This window comes from Silene latifolia, chromosome 7 (assembly GCF_048544455.1).
Source record: "Silene latifolia isolate original U9 population chromosome 7, ASM4854445v1, whole genome shotgun sequence".
Lineage (NCBI taxonomy): Eukaryota > Viridiplantae > Streptophyta > Magnoliopsida > Caryophyllales > Caryophyllaceae > Silene > Silene latifolia.
Window position 1 is genome coordinate 107,681,246 of NC_133532.1, and position 13,046 is coordinate 107,694,291.

Genomic DNA, 13,046 nt, shown 5'->3' on the forward strand with positions numbered 1-13,046 from the left:
AATGAATTAAAATGGTAAATAAAAGAAAAGAATTTCTTTTAAAATGTAATTAACCAATTAATATCACCGAGTCACGAATTAAACCGTCATGGTACATGGAATCAAGGGTGATTATAATTTATGGCTAAAAAGTTTGTCATAAAAACGATTTGAAACATTTGAAATGGTAAAAACCGATTGCAAATAAGAAATGAAATAAAGAGGAAAGACGAGAACAAACACGGATGCGTCTGACCTGGACACCTACAAGAGGCGCGAGCCTCCCTGCATAGCAAGGAGCTCCTGTCTCAGGCTAAAACTCGGTTTTGGCTCGTCTAACCTAAATTTGAATCATGTTATGCATTGTTCATGCTTATAAACTCATCAAAACAGCAAAGACATGAATTAAAGTGAGATATTTACACCCTCAAACTTACGTATTTTGATGTTTGCGTGGTATACGACTTTAGAGACGATTTTCTTGTTGTGACTACTCGCGATCAAAGAAGTTTAAAAAGAGTGCCTTAAAAAAGGATTTTGTTTTGAAAATGAGTTGAAAATATGTTAATTAAAACATGTTGATTGATTAGTTGAGTTGGTTGAATGGGTCGGTCGAATGCACGGCGACGGTACCAAACAATATGTGTAAGGCTTGTGTTTACGATCGGTAGGTCGTAAACACGTGTCGATTTTCTGAGTTAGGAAGTCGGGTCTAGAAGTTTAAGAGAGAGGTGAGGGGGCGGACACTCGCGTACGGATTGTGTTGTGTGAAGGTTGGTATTTATAGAGAAATGTGGGATGGTAGGTCGGTTGTGTTTGCTTGGAGGCTAAGCAGACACCCCATTGAGGCGCGAGCTACCTTGTGATACAATGGGGTGTATTGTCCCTTTCAATTTGGACGTGGCCTATTCTCCATCCATTGTTGATATGTGGTATTCATATAAGATATTGTGTAACAATATGGGCATCTAATGAGATGATTTTGGGTGTTACTTGAGGTAGGTGTTTTGTGTGCTTGATTCGGGTTTGACCCGTGTGAGTCGGGATTTGAATTTCGAGTCGGTTTTTGGCCCGGTGGCGGTTTTTGACTCTAATTAGGGTCATTTTAATGGAAATGACATGATGAAGAAACTCATGGCATTATTTTTGACATTTGAGATTTGGGTTGACTCAGGTTGACTCGAGTTGCGGGTTTTTGAGTCGGTTTTGGGTCCGAAGACGGTTTTGACTCTAATTAGGGTCATTTTAATGGAAATGACATGATGAAAACATTCATGGCATTATTTTTGACATTTGAGATTTGGGTTGACTCGGGTTGACTCAGGTTGACTCTCGAGTTGCGGGTTTCTGAGTCGGTTTTGGGTCCGAAGACGGTTTTAACTCTAAATTGTGTTATTTTAATGCAAATGAAGTTAGAAAACTTTTGAAATCAATTTTCATATCCGAGTATTGCATTAAACTGTCTCATGTATACTCAATCCACGCACGCATATCAAAAACACGTTATAGTCCGATCATCATCGAGTGGTTTTTGGAAGGTGCAGATACTGGGTATCTACAGAGCCCCCACTTTGACTGAGGCTTGGACAGGGTGAAAGTCAAAGTATGATCTCCAGGTCAATCAATTATTACAACCTGAAGACCATTGCGACGTCGAGGCGACTTAAAAAGGTTTGAGCCAAGGACCTGCCGTCGGGAAGGGCGACGTCGAGGCGACTCGGGGATTCGAGTCAAGGACCTGCCGTCGGGATCATTTTAGAGTCTGTCGACTTCCGATGCGGGTCGTTTAAAGTCCATTAGACTACGTATAAAAGCTCGCCAGCCATAAGAAAGAGTCATACCTGAGGCATCTTCGGGATATGTCCTTGAATCTTTTGCGCGCAAAGGCTCGCCAGCCGGTGTTGAAGGTGGTGCGTTTTGAGGCTCGCCAGCCATAGGAAGGAGTCATACCTGAGGCATCTTCGGGATATGTCCTTGAGTCGTATCTTGTGTGCGTGCAAAGGCCCACCAGCTGTGATAAGGAGTCGTACCCGAGGCATCTTCGGGATACGTTCTTGAGCTGTATCTTGTTTGCGGACAAAGGCTCGCCAGCTTGTGAAAAGGAGTCGTACCCGAGGCATCTTCGGGATACGTCCTTGAGTTGTATCTTATTTGCGGACAAAGGCTTGCCAGACATGGTGGTCAAAAGATCGACAGTGGGAAATAGCATGTGTGACATCCATTTAAAAATCGGCACTCGCTGGGGAGTTAGAAACTTCTCAGGGCTCTTCGGGGATATGAGTTGATGCTCGCTGGGAGGTAGCGTATGCCATGTAATCGACGGGGTTAAAGCCCTTAGACCTGATGGGTCGCCGTTTGTTGGGAACAACCCAGTACTCAATTGGAGTGAGTTTGTCTTCTCAAGATTATCTGCATGGTTAGTGATGTGGACAACGAGGGCCCACGCGGGCGCTTGGGAGGAAGAGAACAAGCGTTTGCATTTGTTGGAGTCGCCACCAATTTTTATGGGAAATTGGAACCGTTCGAATACCTCGTGCCATGTCAAGACACAAAGTAGAGACATGAACACCAAAAACTCATTACCCTTAACATTCTATGTCTAGAATGACTCTCGTGGATGCCAATGAACACGGATGTTCACAGAGATCTGGAGTAAGGGGTGAGGGTACGTATTAGGAAGCTCTTTTGATCGAACACCTAATCCTGCCCGCCTCGATAGAAACCTCTACTAATGATTAGGGAAATAGTCTATACTTGATATATCGTCGATTATATGCATGCAATGCAACATCCAAGTTTTAATCCTAACATGTGAGAATTAGACTAAGTCGGTTGACACAATTAGTTTAGCATACAATTGGGTCGAAGTAGGATTTAATGCTCAATTACATGTGAAAGCATACAAATAAATCATCCAAATGCGATAAATATTACAATGATAGAAAATTACAATAATTACATCGGGTTTCATGATTTATGTCGAAAATACCTTTGAAACGGATAATTTGAGAAAAAGAATAAAAGTAAGAATTAACGAACAGATCAGTAGGCGATAATACGAGTAATAGTCAATTATACGTAAGCTAATTAAACTAGGTCAAGCAACAACGGAGTTCAGAGACAGAACTCAACCTGGAACAGGCGCAGCAGGACTGCGCCCTTTGGAAGAGGCGCAACAGTTGCTGCGTCTGTTCCAAGGATGAGTTCTGGCTGTGAAGCCTGCAAATCGTTAATATTCGTTGGTGATTTTAATGGTTGATTAATATATTTACTCGGATGGAAGTGATTAATAGGTTGTTTACATGTGATTAATGGTCATAAAAGCAACAAAACATGGACGAGACGGATGCAAACGAATTATTTACATGAATGAATGATTAGTGACATGGGTGAACAAAATAGACTAAACATGATGAATTAACGACAAAATACAGATGAAAATATATCAAAGCTCGAATTCCAGAAACCCGATATGAACGAATCGAATTCCTACAACCCGGATTAATTTTTATGATGAAAACCCGCAAATATGAGATTATAAGGGATTTAAGTCGGATTTAATGATGAATTATACATATGAATGAATGATAAATAATATACATGAAATTATTAGACTATTGTATCAAAGAATTAAAGAAAACAAATCAAAACAAATGAAGACGAACGAATTTCAGAGGACGAAGGAAGAAGAAAGGAAGCAGGAACTGCGGCAGCCTCACGAAGAGGCGCAACAGGAACTGCGCTCCTTCGAAGAGGCGTAGCAGTTGCTGCGTCCTTTCTCGACGGTTTGTCTTCTGGAAATCCGTAAAAAGAGATTTTGAACACGGTTTTAGAAATCGGTTTTAACAAGGTGTTTTCGACATAAACCTTACAATATGATGATACAAAAAGTAAATAACAATAATAAAATAGAGAATTACACCCTCAGACTTACATGTTTGACGAAACGAGAAGAACTAAGTTATCAATTAGTGATGCTCGACTCGAATGTAGTCGAAAGTGCCCTCGTAAGTGGAAAACGATTAGATTAAGTTGATTGATGTGGAGTTGGTCAAATTGGTCGGTCATGCAAAGGTGGTTGGTACTCAGAAGGATCCGAGCTTACGTGGTCGAATGTTCAAGTACGTAGACGCCAAAAAGTATGAACAAAGGTCTAGAATGCAAAGGGAGAAGAGAAGGGCGGACACTCGCGTGAGAAATATGAGGAGCGAAGGCTCCTATTTATACTAATCACGTGAAGGAATTAGGGTTTCGGAGAGACTTTGGAAGTGAATCTCGGAAAGATATGAAAAAGATACGAAAAATACGCAGAAAAGGACCTGGGAAGAGGCGCAACAGTCACTGCGTCTCATGGAAGAGACGCAGCACCTGCTGCGTCTGTTCCCAAGTGGTTTCCTTCTGCGGAAGAAAGATTTCCGTGTTTGAGTTATGGAAGGACGGAATAATTTGGTTTTCCTTAATATTTTGTATGAATATTACGGGAAATTGTTTACCAAAGATTAAAAGATTGTGAAATAATTATAAAATATGGAATAGAAATATCCGGAACATTCCAGAACATTCTGACTCGGGATTTAACGATTTTTAGAAAATGGAGACGATTTTAGGCCCGGACTCCAAATGTACTCTAATTACTGTCAAAACGACCGTATCGGCGCGTAGATGACAACTAAGAGGTAGACATTAATGTTTGAGCAATCACTTGACGATAAACTTACGAACTGTCGCAAATCGTTCCGCGTACCAAACATGCGGCCCAATCATCACCGAGTGGTTTGCGAGAGGTGCAGAAATGAGGTATCTATAGAGCCCCCACTTTGACTGAGGCTTGGACAAGGCGAAAGTCAAAGTATAGCCATCAGGTCAATCGAAGATTACAACCTGACGACTATGGCGACGCGAGGCGGCTCAAAGGGTCTGAGCCAATGACCTGTCGTCGGGAACATTTTAGAGTCTGTCGACTATCGGGGAGGGTCGTTTAAAGTCCATTAGACTACGTAAGGAGGCTCGCCAGCCATAAGAAGAGATCATACCTGAGACTTCTGGACGAAACGGGACCGAAGGCGCTTCGGCAAAACTCTTTGGGGCTGAATATAACTTGGTGTCTGAAAATACGAAGGCTTATTTCTGAAAAGGGGGCATCTGAATGATATGAGGAAATGATGATTCTGAGGAAAGACAACAGGATACAGTCCGGAACTGCTCGGGGAAATCTGTTCGTGTTCAGCTTCAAACAAACTTCGGAAGAATTCGGGGTCGATGTTGATCTCCATGTCTCGAGAGGGAAAGTCTATCCGCTTACTCTCGTTGGGAAATATAATGAAGGCGTGTCGAAACACCTGTAAAGGAACATCTGCTCGTTGTGACAAGAACTAATCTCCATGTCTCGAGAGGGAAAGTCTATCCGCTTACTCTCGTTGGGAAATATAATGAAGGCGTGTCGAAACACCTGTAAAGGAACATCTGCTCGTTGTGACAAGCAAGGTCTTGGAAGCGATAAATAACGTATGATAGTCTGCTGTTGGCTTAGAAATGCGGGTCTGAATGAAAGGTAATCGTCAAACGGACCAAAAAGATAAAATAGCATGGGGAAAGAGGCGCACCAAAGATGGGCCCACAAATAACGAACTCATAACGAATTTTTGAAAAATTGTATGGAGGGAACACCAGGAAGAGGCGCAGCAAGAGCTGCGTCTCTTGGAATAGCGCGGCCTTTCTTTGCGTCTATTCCTGGAGGTGTCTATTCTGCGTAAAAACGCGATGAACAGAGGGATCATTTCATTTGTTTCGAAACATAAATCACACAATACTCTCTCAAATCTCAACCATTTCCGCCAAGGTTTGATCCAAAATCTTGCATTAATCATGACTAATCGAGGTATGTGTCTCATTCTTGCATTAATCTTCTATATTTGCTCAATTTGGATCGAAAAAATTAGGGTTTTCAACCCAATTATCTCGAAAATTTAGGGCTTTTGCCCCAAATGCATTTGCCTTGTAAAATTGATACTAGAAATGGATAATTGGTAGTATAAGGAACATAACCATGTATTTGTTTTGAATTTTCGTTGAGTTTTGAGCATTTGAGTGAAATTGAGACGGTTTCACAGCTAGACCGTAAATTTCTTCGAAAATAGCCTTAGGATTGCCCATTTGCGATGAAACTTGATATTTAGGATCCTTGGATGATGGGTAAACTTTCTTCCATCTCGGAATTTTGGTTTGTGATGGCTTTTTCAGGACACTTTTCTAGGGCATAATCGCCGTTATAACGAAATGCTGCCGAAATTTCAACTCGAACCCAGAACTAGGCTTCAAATTAGGCTTGACTTGACCCTAATTACCACATGAGTGATCGGGTTTGTGAGAATATGGCCAAAGATGGCGAGAAAGGAGCGATTTCAGGGCTTCCGAAGGCTCGAAAATCCCTTAACCAAGGCTCGTCGTCACGTGACACGGCCTAAATTTGCTTTAATGTTGCAGGTGATGAGGCTTCTACTTCTGGGAGGGCTCCCATGGAGATAGATCTTTGTTGTTGTTGAGGAGGTTTTGGAGCAAAGCTTTCACCGCCGCGGTGATGGCCGGGCTGGGATGAGGTCCACGAGGAGGAGGCTGTTGAGGAGGAGGAGGCCCTGAGGCGGGCCAACGTTGGGCGAGGAGGTCGTCAGCTGAGGGGAGCGCCCGCGTGGGCTAAGACCTGGGAGAGTAGGCACTTGCTCTGGGCTGCAGAGGGTCACCTGTCCTATAGGACGGTGAAGAGTTTGGTAATTTTGAATTCATTACTCATCACTCACCTTCTTTCATTTCATTTGCTCATATCTTTTCTAATTTTCATTCAAAACTAAAGATAACTTTTGTTCCAAATCACAATAGGAGGTCGGGAACATCGGGTCGTTCTCGGGTTATACGACAATGATGGAGTGCTACGAGCGGCTGTCAGCGGAGGAGCGCGCCATGATCGAGCGTGGAGCGTTCGGTGCCTTGGTGCAGGCTTGGAGGGATATCGCGAAGAGGAAGTTGCGGGCTAACCTTAGCCTGGTCCGCGCTTTCTTGGACCGATTCTGGGACACGACTTCCACTTTTCACATGCCTTTTGGTGAGGTGGGAGTCACTCTGGAGGACTACGGCATGATTTCTGGTCTGCCGTGTGGGACTGAGGAGGTAGAGTGGCCGGAGACTGCCATGAGGGTGGACTTGGCCGAGGCTAGGAGGTTGATCGACTGGAAATTGTCGCCGAAGGCTGTCATAGTGCCGGGCTTGGTGCCCAGTTCCTACGTTCGAGACTACTTTGCAGGAAAGATCTCGGCGCTGGTGACGATTGACGGGAGGGAGACGGCTCATCCTCCCTGTACAGCTGAGCAGAGGGCCCGCTTGTGGCTTTGGTGGTTTCTGTCTTTGATTTACCTCGGAGACAAGGGAGATAGGCTGTCGATAAAGCTTCTTCCCTTCCTTTATGACCTGAGCTTCCTGGGGCGTTGGGACTGGGTCACTGCTGGTTTTGCGGTCCTCATCCACTTCATGAGGGCCATGGTTCATCCGGAGTTGATGGAGAAGGGGACTTCTCCTGGTGCTGTCGCACCTGGACTGCTGTTGGAGGTATGAACCTTCATTGAGACTAAAAATCAATTCCTTTCCTTATCAAATCAATTCTTTTCCTTATCAAATTACGAAAGATCGTTATTGACTATCTTGTTTCACAGGCGTGGGTGTATTCCTACTTTCCGAGCCTCTCGCCCAAGAGGACGGAGCCGCTGGAGAGGGCCTATCCCGTCGTGAGGGATTGGGTGATGTGCAGGACGAGGAGCAAGCGTTCCTCTCACGGTGTTTACCGGCGGGACGTGAACGCTCTTCAGCTGGACAGCGTGAGCATCTCACTTATATTCATTTTGCTTCTATATTGCCTTTAATCGATCACAAGAATGATTCCTTGTTTGTCTTGTCCCAGTGGGTGCCCAGGCCTTCGGCGGAGTATGCGGGAGCGCCTCCTTTTGTGGCTGAGGTCCTTCGACCTAGGAGCTCGAGCCGTCTGCTGTTGAGGACGTCGATGGGTCCTGTGTGGTACTTGGGCGAGCGTTTGACTCGTCAGTGCTCTCGGGATGTGTTGACGGTTCCCATAGATCCTCCTAGGACGATGTTCAGGGAGCCTTCCGAGGCAGAGAGGGAGGCCGACTTGGCTGGCGTTGGTGGTGACGCCCTCCTACTTCCTGACGAGGACTACTCGGTGTTCCTCTACGGGAGATTGGCGTACTGGCCAGTAGTGGTGAGTATTTTTACTCTTCTTCTTTACTTGATTTTAAAACTACGATGAAAGATCACCGATTAATGAGAAATATTTGACTTTGCAGGAGGTTGAGGCGGCGGGCATCGAGCCCCCAGAGTACCCCGAGACCCTCGAGTACACTGACGCGACCGGGAGGACGACGATCTCCGAGCTACGTGACTTTGACGTGGCTGTGACGGATGCTGGCCTGGCCGACCGACAGCATCTGATTCGGAGGGTGAGCCTCTAATTTACATCATTTTTGTGTAAGAACACATTTGATTGAACTTATTCAATTATTGAGAACTTCTTTCCTGAAAATGCAGGTTGCGCCTTCTCGGTTCGTGGCTTTATGGAGGGTGGCCAACCGGCTGCGAGCTACTGCCGTCGAGGCACTTGTCGGCGTTCGAGGTCGTCAGGTATGAAACTTGTGCCTATTTCATTTTTGAATTTTGATTTCCAACTTCTCTTGTAATTTCTTGAAATGATTGACATGAGCCAATTTTGTTGTTTACAGGGGGACCGTGAGCTGGAGCGAGAGTTGGCCCAGTCTCGGGAGGAGACAGCTCGCTTGTTAAGGGAGCTTGAGGTTCGGGACGCCGAGATTGCTGCTCTCGCGGCAAGGGTTGCGGAGCTGGAGGGCGACCGACAGTAGTTTTGTTTTGTTTTTGTTTGTATTTTGCACATTTTGTACATATTGACCTTCATTTTGGACATTTTGGACTTTGCTTGGGGCTCGAGCCCCCAGTTTTTTGTACATTTCCCTTTTTGATTGTATATATGACGGCCTGAGTGCCTTTGCTGCTGGGTTGTGTTGCTTGTACCTGCAGGTTAGCTTTGAACAGGTTTGGTAGATGACGGTTTTACGCCGTCACGCTGCCGAAATTTACGTAGAAATCACGCAAAACAGACATTTGTATATACATAGGGCCTAAATTAGCGCAAAACGAATGACTCAACGGAACGCAAAAAAATGCAAAAAAGTAAATGCAAAAATGCAAAAAATTTGCCGGAAATGACCGGACGGTAGGGAGGGTTACCTCCTAAAAAAAAGAAAAAATAGAACCCTATAAGTTAGAAATGAAATGATTAAAAAGAAATGAAAGAAATATATATAAATGAAATAAATATAAACTTTGAAATGAATTAAATTGGAGTTGAAAATTATTTTCTAAAATGAAAATGTACAAGTGTGATAAAATGACGAAAATGTCGATATTGCCTCTATATGCGTGCCCGCGGGATTAGGAAACACAAAATATGGTAATTTCCTCGTATTTACCAAAACAATAACTCGTAGGAATAGGAAATTATTCGTTATGGAATTAGGAAAGATCCAACGCGGAAAATCACAGAAGTTTGGCTGAGGAAGAGGCGTAGCATGAGTTGCGTCCCTTTGAAGAGGCGCAGCAGGTGCTGCGCCTGTTCCCAGGTGTGTCTGCTCTGGCAGATTTTAGGAAACATAAATTAGTATAAATAGAGACGTCGATAGAGCTTTTATTCACACAATTCTTCCGTCTCTTTTTCGTCTTATTACATAAAATTCTCAAAATAAGCACTCATCATGAATACTTTGGAGATTCGCTTAAAGGAGTGGACCAACGAGTTTTCCAACATGGAGAAACACGACATGGGCGCCTATAATCTTGGTTCATTGTTGAGTTTGAAGCTCATCAAGGTTGTCAAACCGTTCTTGGATGTGTGTCTTGATTACTGGGACCCGAATTATCATGTTTTTGCGTTCCGTGGGGGCGATATTTGCCCATTTCCCGAAGAAATTGCGGCGATTAGTGGGTGGGACCCCGAACACTTGCCTGCTATTCCTTCTACTTCGCAAGGGTATAAGAGCAAATTTAGAGACTTGCTTGGATTGACTAGGCTTGAGGTGGACCGTCTAGTGACCTTGAAAGGAGTGCGGATGTTGGACTTCATTGACCGATTTATTAACAGGGCCGACCCCACCGTTTCTTATGTTGCTAGGCGAAGGGCCTTTGGATTTTGCTTGTTGCATGTGTATGTTCTCCAAGGGCATGTTGATGAAGACTTGAGAGGTGATCCCCGTCTTTTGGGCCTTGTTGAGCAAATGGAGCTGCGCAGGAGCCCAGCTTGTTTATGCTTAGGAGAGATCCTGTTGGGTTTGGATAATAGGAAAGCCAACCGTGACCTACCGTATTTGGGAAGTCCCGTTATCTTGCAGGTAAAAGAACATTTTCTTCTTCTTCTTCTTTCTTCTTTTTTCATTTTTTTTTGATGTCTTATACCCGCTTTTAGTAGGTCTGGCTTATGGAACGGCTTCGATTGATCGAGCCCCCAGTTCATGTTCCTTCTTATCATGCTCGTTCGATTGCAATGAGGACCAGGTTGTACATGGTGGACTTCACTCGAGTCTGTGATTACTGGAAGAATAAACTAAAGAGTGATGTGGCCCCTTGATTAGGTGGATTGTACCATGGTGGCACCTCAAATCTGTCACTGGAGTGTCTTCTTTGGATCCTACCCGATCTGTGCGCATTCCTGGCTTGGAATTCATGGTGTGCATCTTCCCGGAAAGGCTGATAAGACAGGTTGGACTAAAACAGACGATCCCGAAGCTTGATACCGTCCCGCAGACCGCTGTGGCGCTTACTACTGACACTCGAAGGGAGTGGGTAATTAAATGGGCCCAAAGAAACATGTGGTTCTTGAACTCTTCTGCTAATGCCTTATGGGTGTCGGATTCTTATTAGCGATGGAGGAAAGCTACTACTCCGGAAGAGCGCGAGAGATTGAGGAAGCGCGAGCCCGTTGACTACAAGGTGCGCGAGGTGGAAAAGGAGAAAGAGAAGCATCTGACCGAAGGAGAGGAAGAAGCCGGGTTTCGAGTTGTTCATCCTTCGAAGAAACCGAAGACTTCCCCTGCCGTGGAGATGGTGATGGGCAAGAATGGTAAGGCTAGGCCTCGAGAAAGACCGTTGGTGATTAGGTCTGAAGTGGCGCAAGAGCGTCCGGCTCGAGGTCGTGACAAGAAATATGACAAGAATGACAAGGGCAAAGGGAAGATGGAGGAATAGCCCTAGTTTTTATTATTATTTATTATTTTGTTGTAATAAAAAGGTGGGGTTTTTAGAATCCTAGCCTATCTTATTTATTATTATGTGGCGTATTATTATTAGAAAAAGGATGAAATAAAAAGGTTAAATGGTTATGAAACCGTTGTGATTTTCTATCTATTATTCTTGTCGAATTCCAAGTGCAATGCAAATGTCCTTCTATTTACATTTTAAAATTAATGGGTTGTATCCGGTGAAGGATTACCTACGTATTCATTAAAAAAATGAAATCGAACCCTTGCGCGTAGTTCGAGTAAATGTAAAAGAATAATTGTTCTAAGCAAGATCTTGTAATGAACTTAGAAAATAAGCACGAGTTTTTGCTTACTCTGAAGGTGCAAATTTAGTTTATTTGATGATATGAGGATGACAAAGTTTGTCAAAATGCAAGAGCAGAATGACATTAGCTTATTTCAGCTTGGCCAGGGGCCGTTTATTTAGTGTCACAAGAGCGACACGTGAGGTTACGCGAGGCGCGTTTTTATTCCTATTCTAGGCATAGTACCGTTTTAATTGGTCAAGGTTTGTGGGGTTGGAGAACTCATTCCCATCTAGGTCTGTGATTCTAACCGCACCCCCTGGAAGTATGGATTTGACTAGAAATGGCCCGGCCCAATTAGGTTTGAATTTTCCCTGTGGGTCGACAGGTAAAAGAGCTCTAACCGATTTGAGCACTAAGTCTCCTTCTTTGATGTTCCTGGGCCAAACCCTTTTGTTGAAAGCGCGTTTGATACGTGCTTGATATGTTTGGACATTGTGCAAGGCGCGTAGCCTACGTTCATCCAGGAGGATGAGTTCTTCATATCTATCCCTCTTCCAGTCGGCTTCTGGGATTTGACTTTCGAGCAAGATGCGCAAGGATGGTATCTCTAACTCGATTGGTTGTACGGCTTCCATCTCGTAAGTCAAATAGAAAGGAGTGGCCCCGGTGGGCCCCTATGAGATGTGCGATATCCCCACAAAGCAAAGGGTATCTTGCTTGGCCAATCTCGACAGTTGTCAATCATTTTCTTGAGAATTATGACAACATTCTTGTTTGCTGCCTCTACCGCGCCATTAGTCTGTGGTCTATATGGCGAAGAGTGGTGATGCCTAATTTTGTACTTGGCTAGCAATTGCTCAGTCTCAGCTTGGAAATGTGATCCATTATCACTAATGATCTCATGTGGGCAACCGTATCGACAAATGATGTTGTTTTGTATGAACTTTGCCACGTTTTTAGCCGTGAGACTAGTGTAGGAAGTCGCTTCTACCCATTTGGTGAAATAGTCAATTGCCACTAGGATGAAACGGTGACCTCCTGTTTACTGGAGTTATCTTCCGATTATGTCAATTCCCCAGGCAGAAAAAGGCCAAGGAGATGTCATTGTATAGAGCAATGAAGGAGGGACATGTTGTACATTCCCGAAGATTTGGCAATTGTGGCAATATCTTACGTATTTTATGCAATCGGATTCCATTGTGGTCCAATAATAGCCCAAACGCGTGATTTTCTTTGCCATCATGGGCCCACTCATGTGAGGACCGCATTCTCCATCGTGGATTTCTTCCATCACCTTCCGCGCCTGTGAATGATCAAGGCAACGTAGAATTACACCAATAGGTGTTCTTTTGTACAACTCTCCTTGCATGAGAACGTATTGGGAAGCTAGTAGGCGTATAGCACGTTGTCCCATCTTGTCCATATTCGGTCGAAAGGTACCGTTGAGCTTGAAATT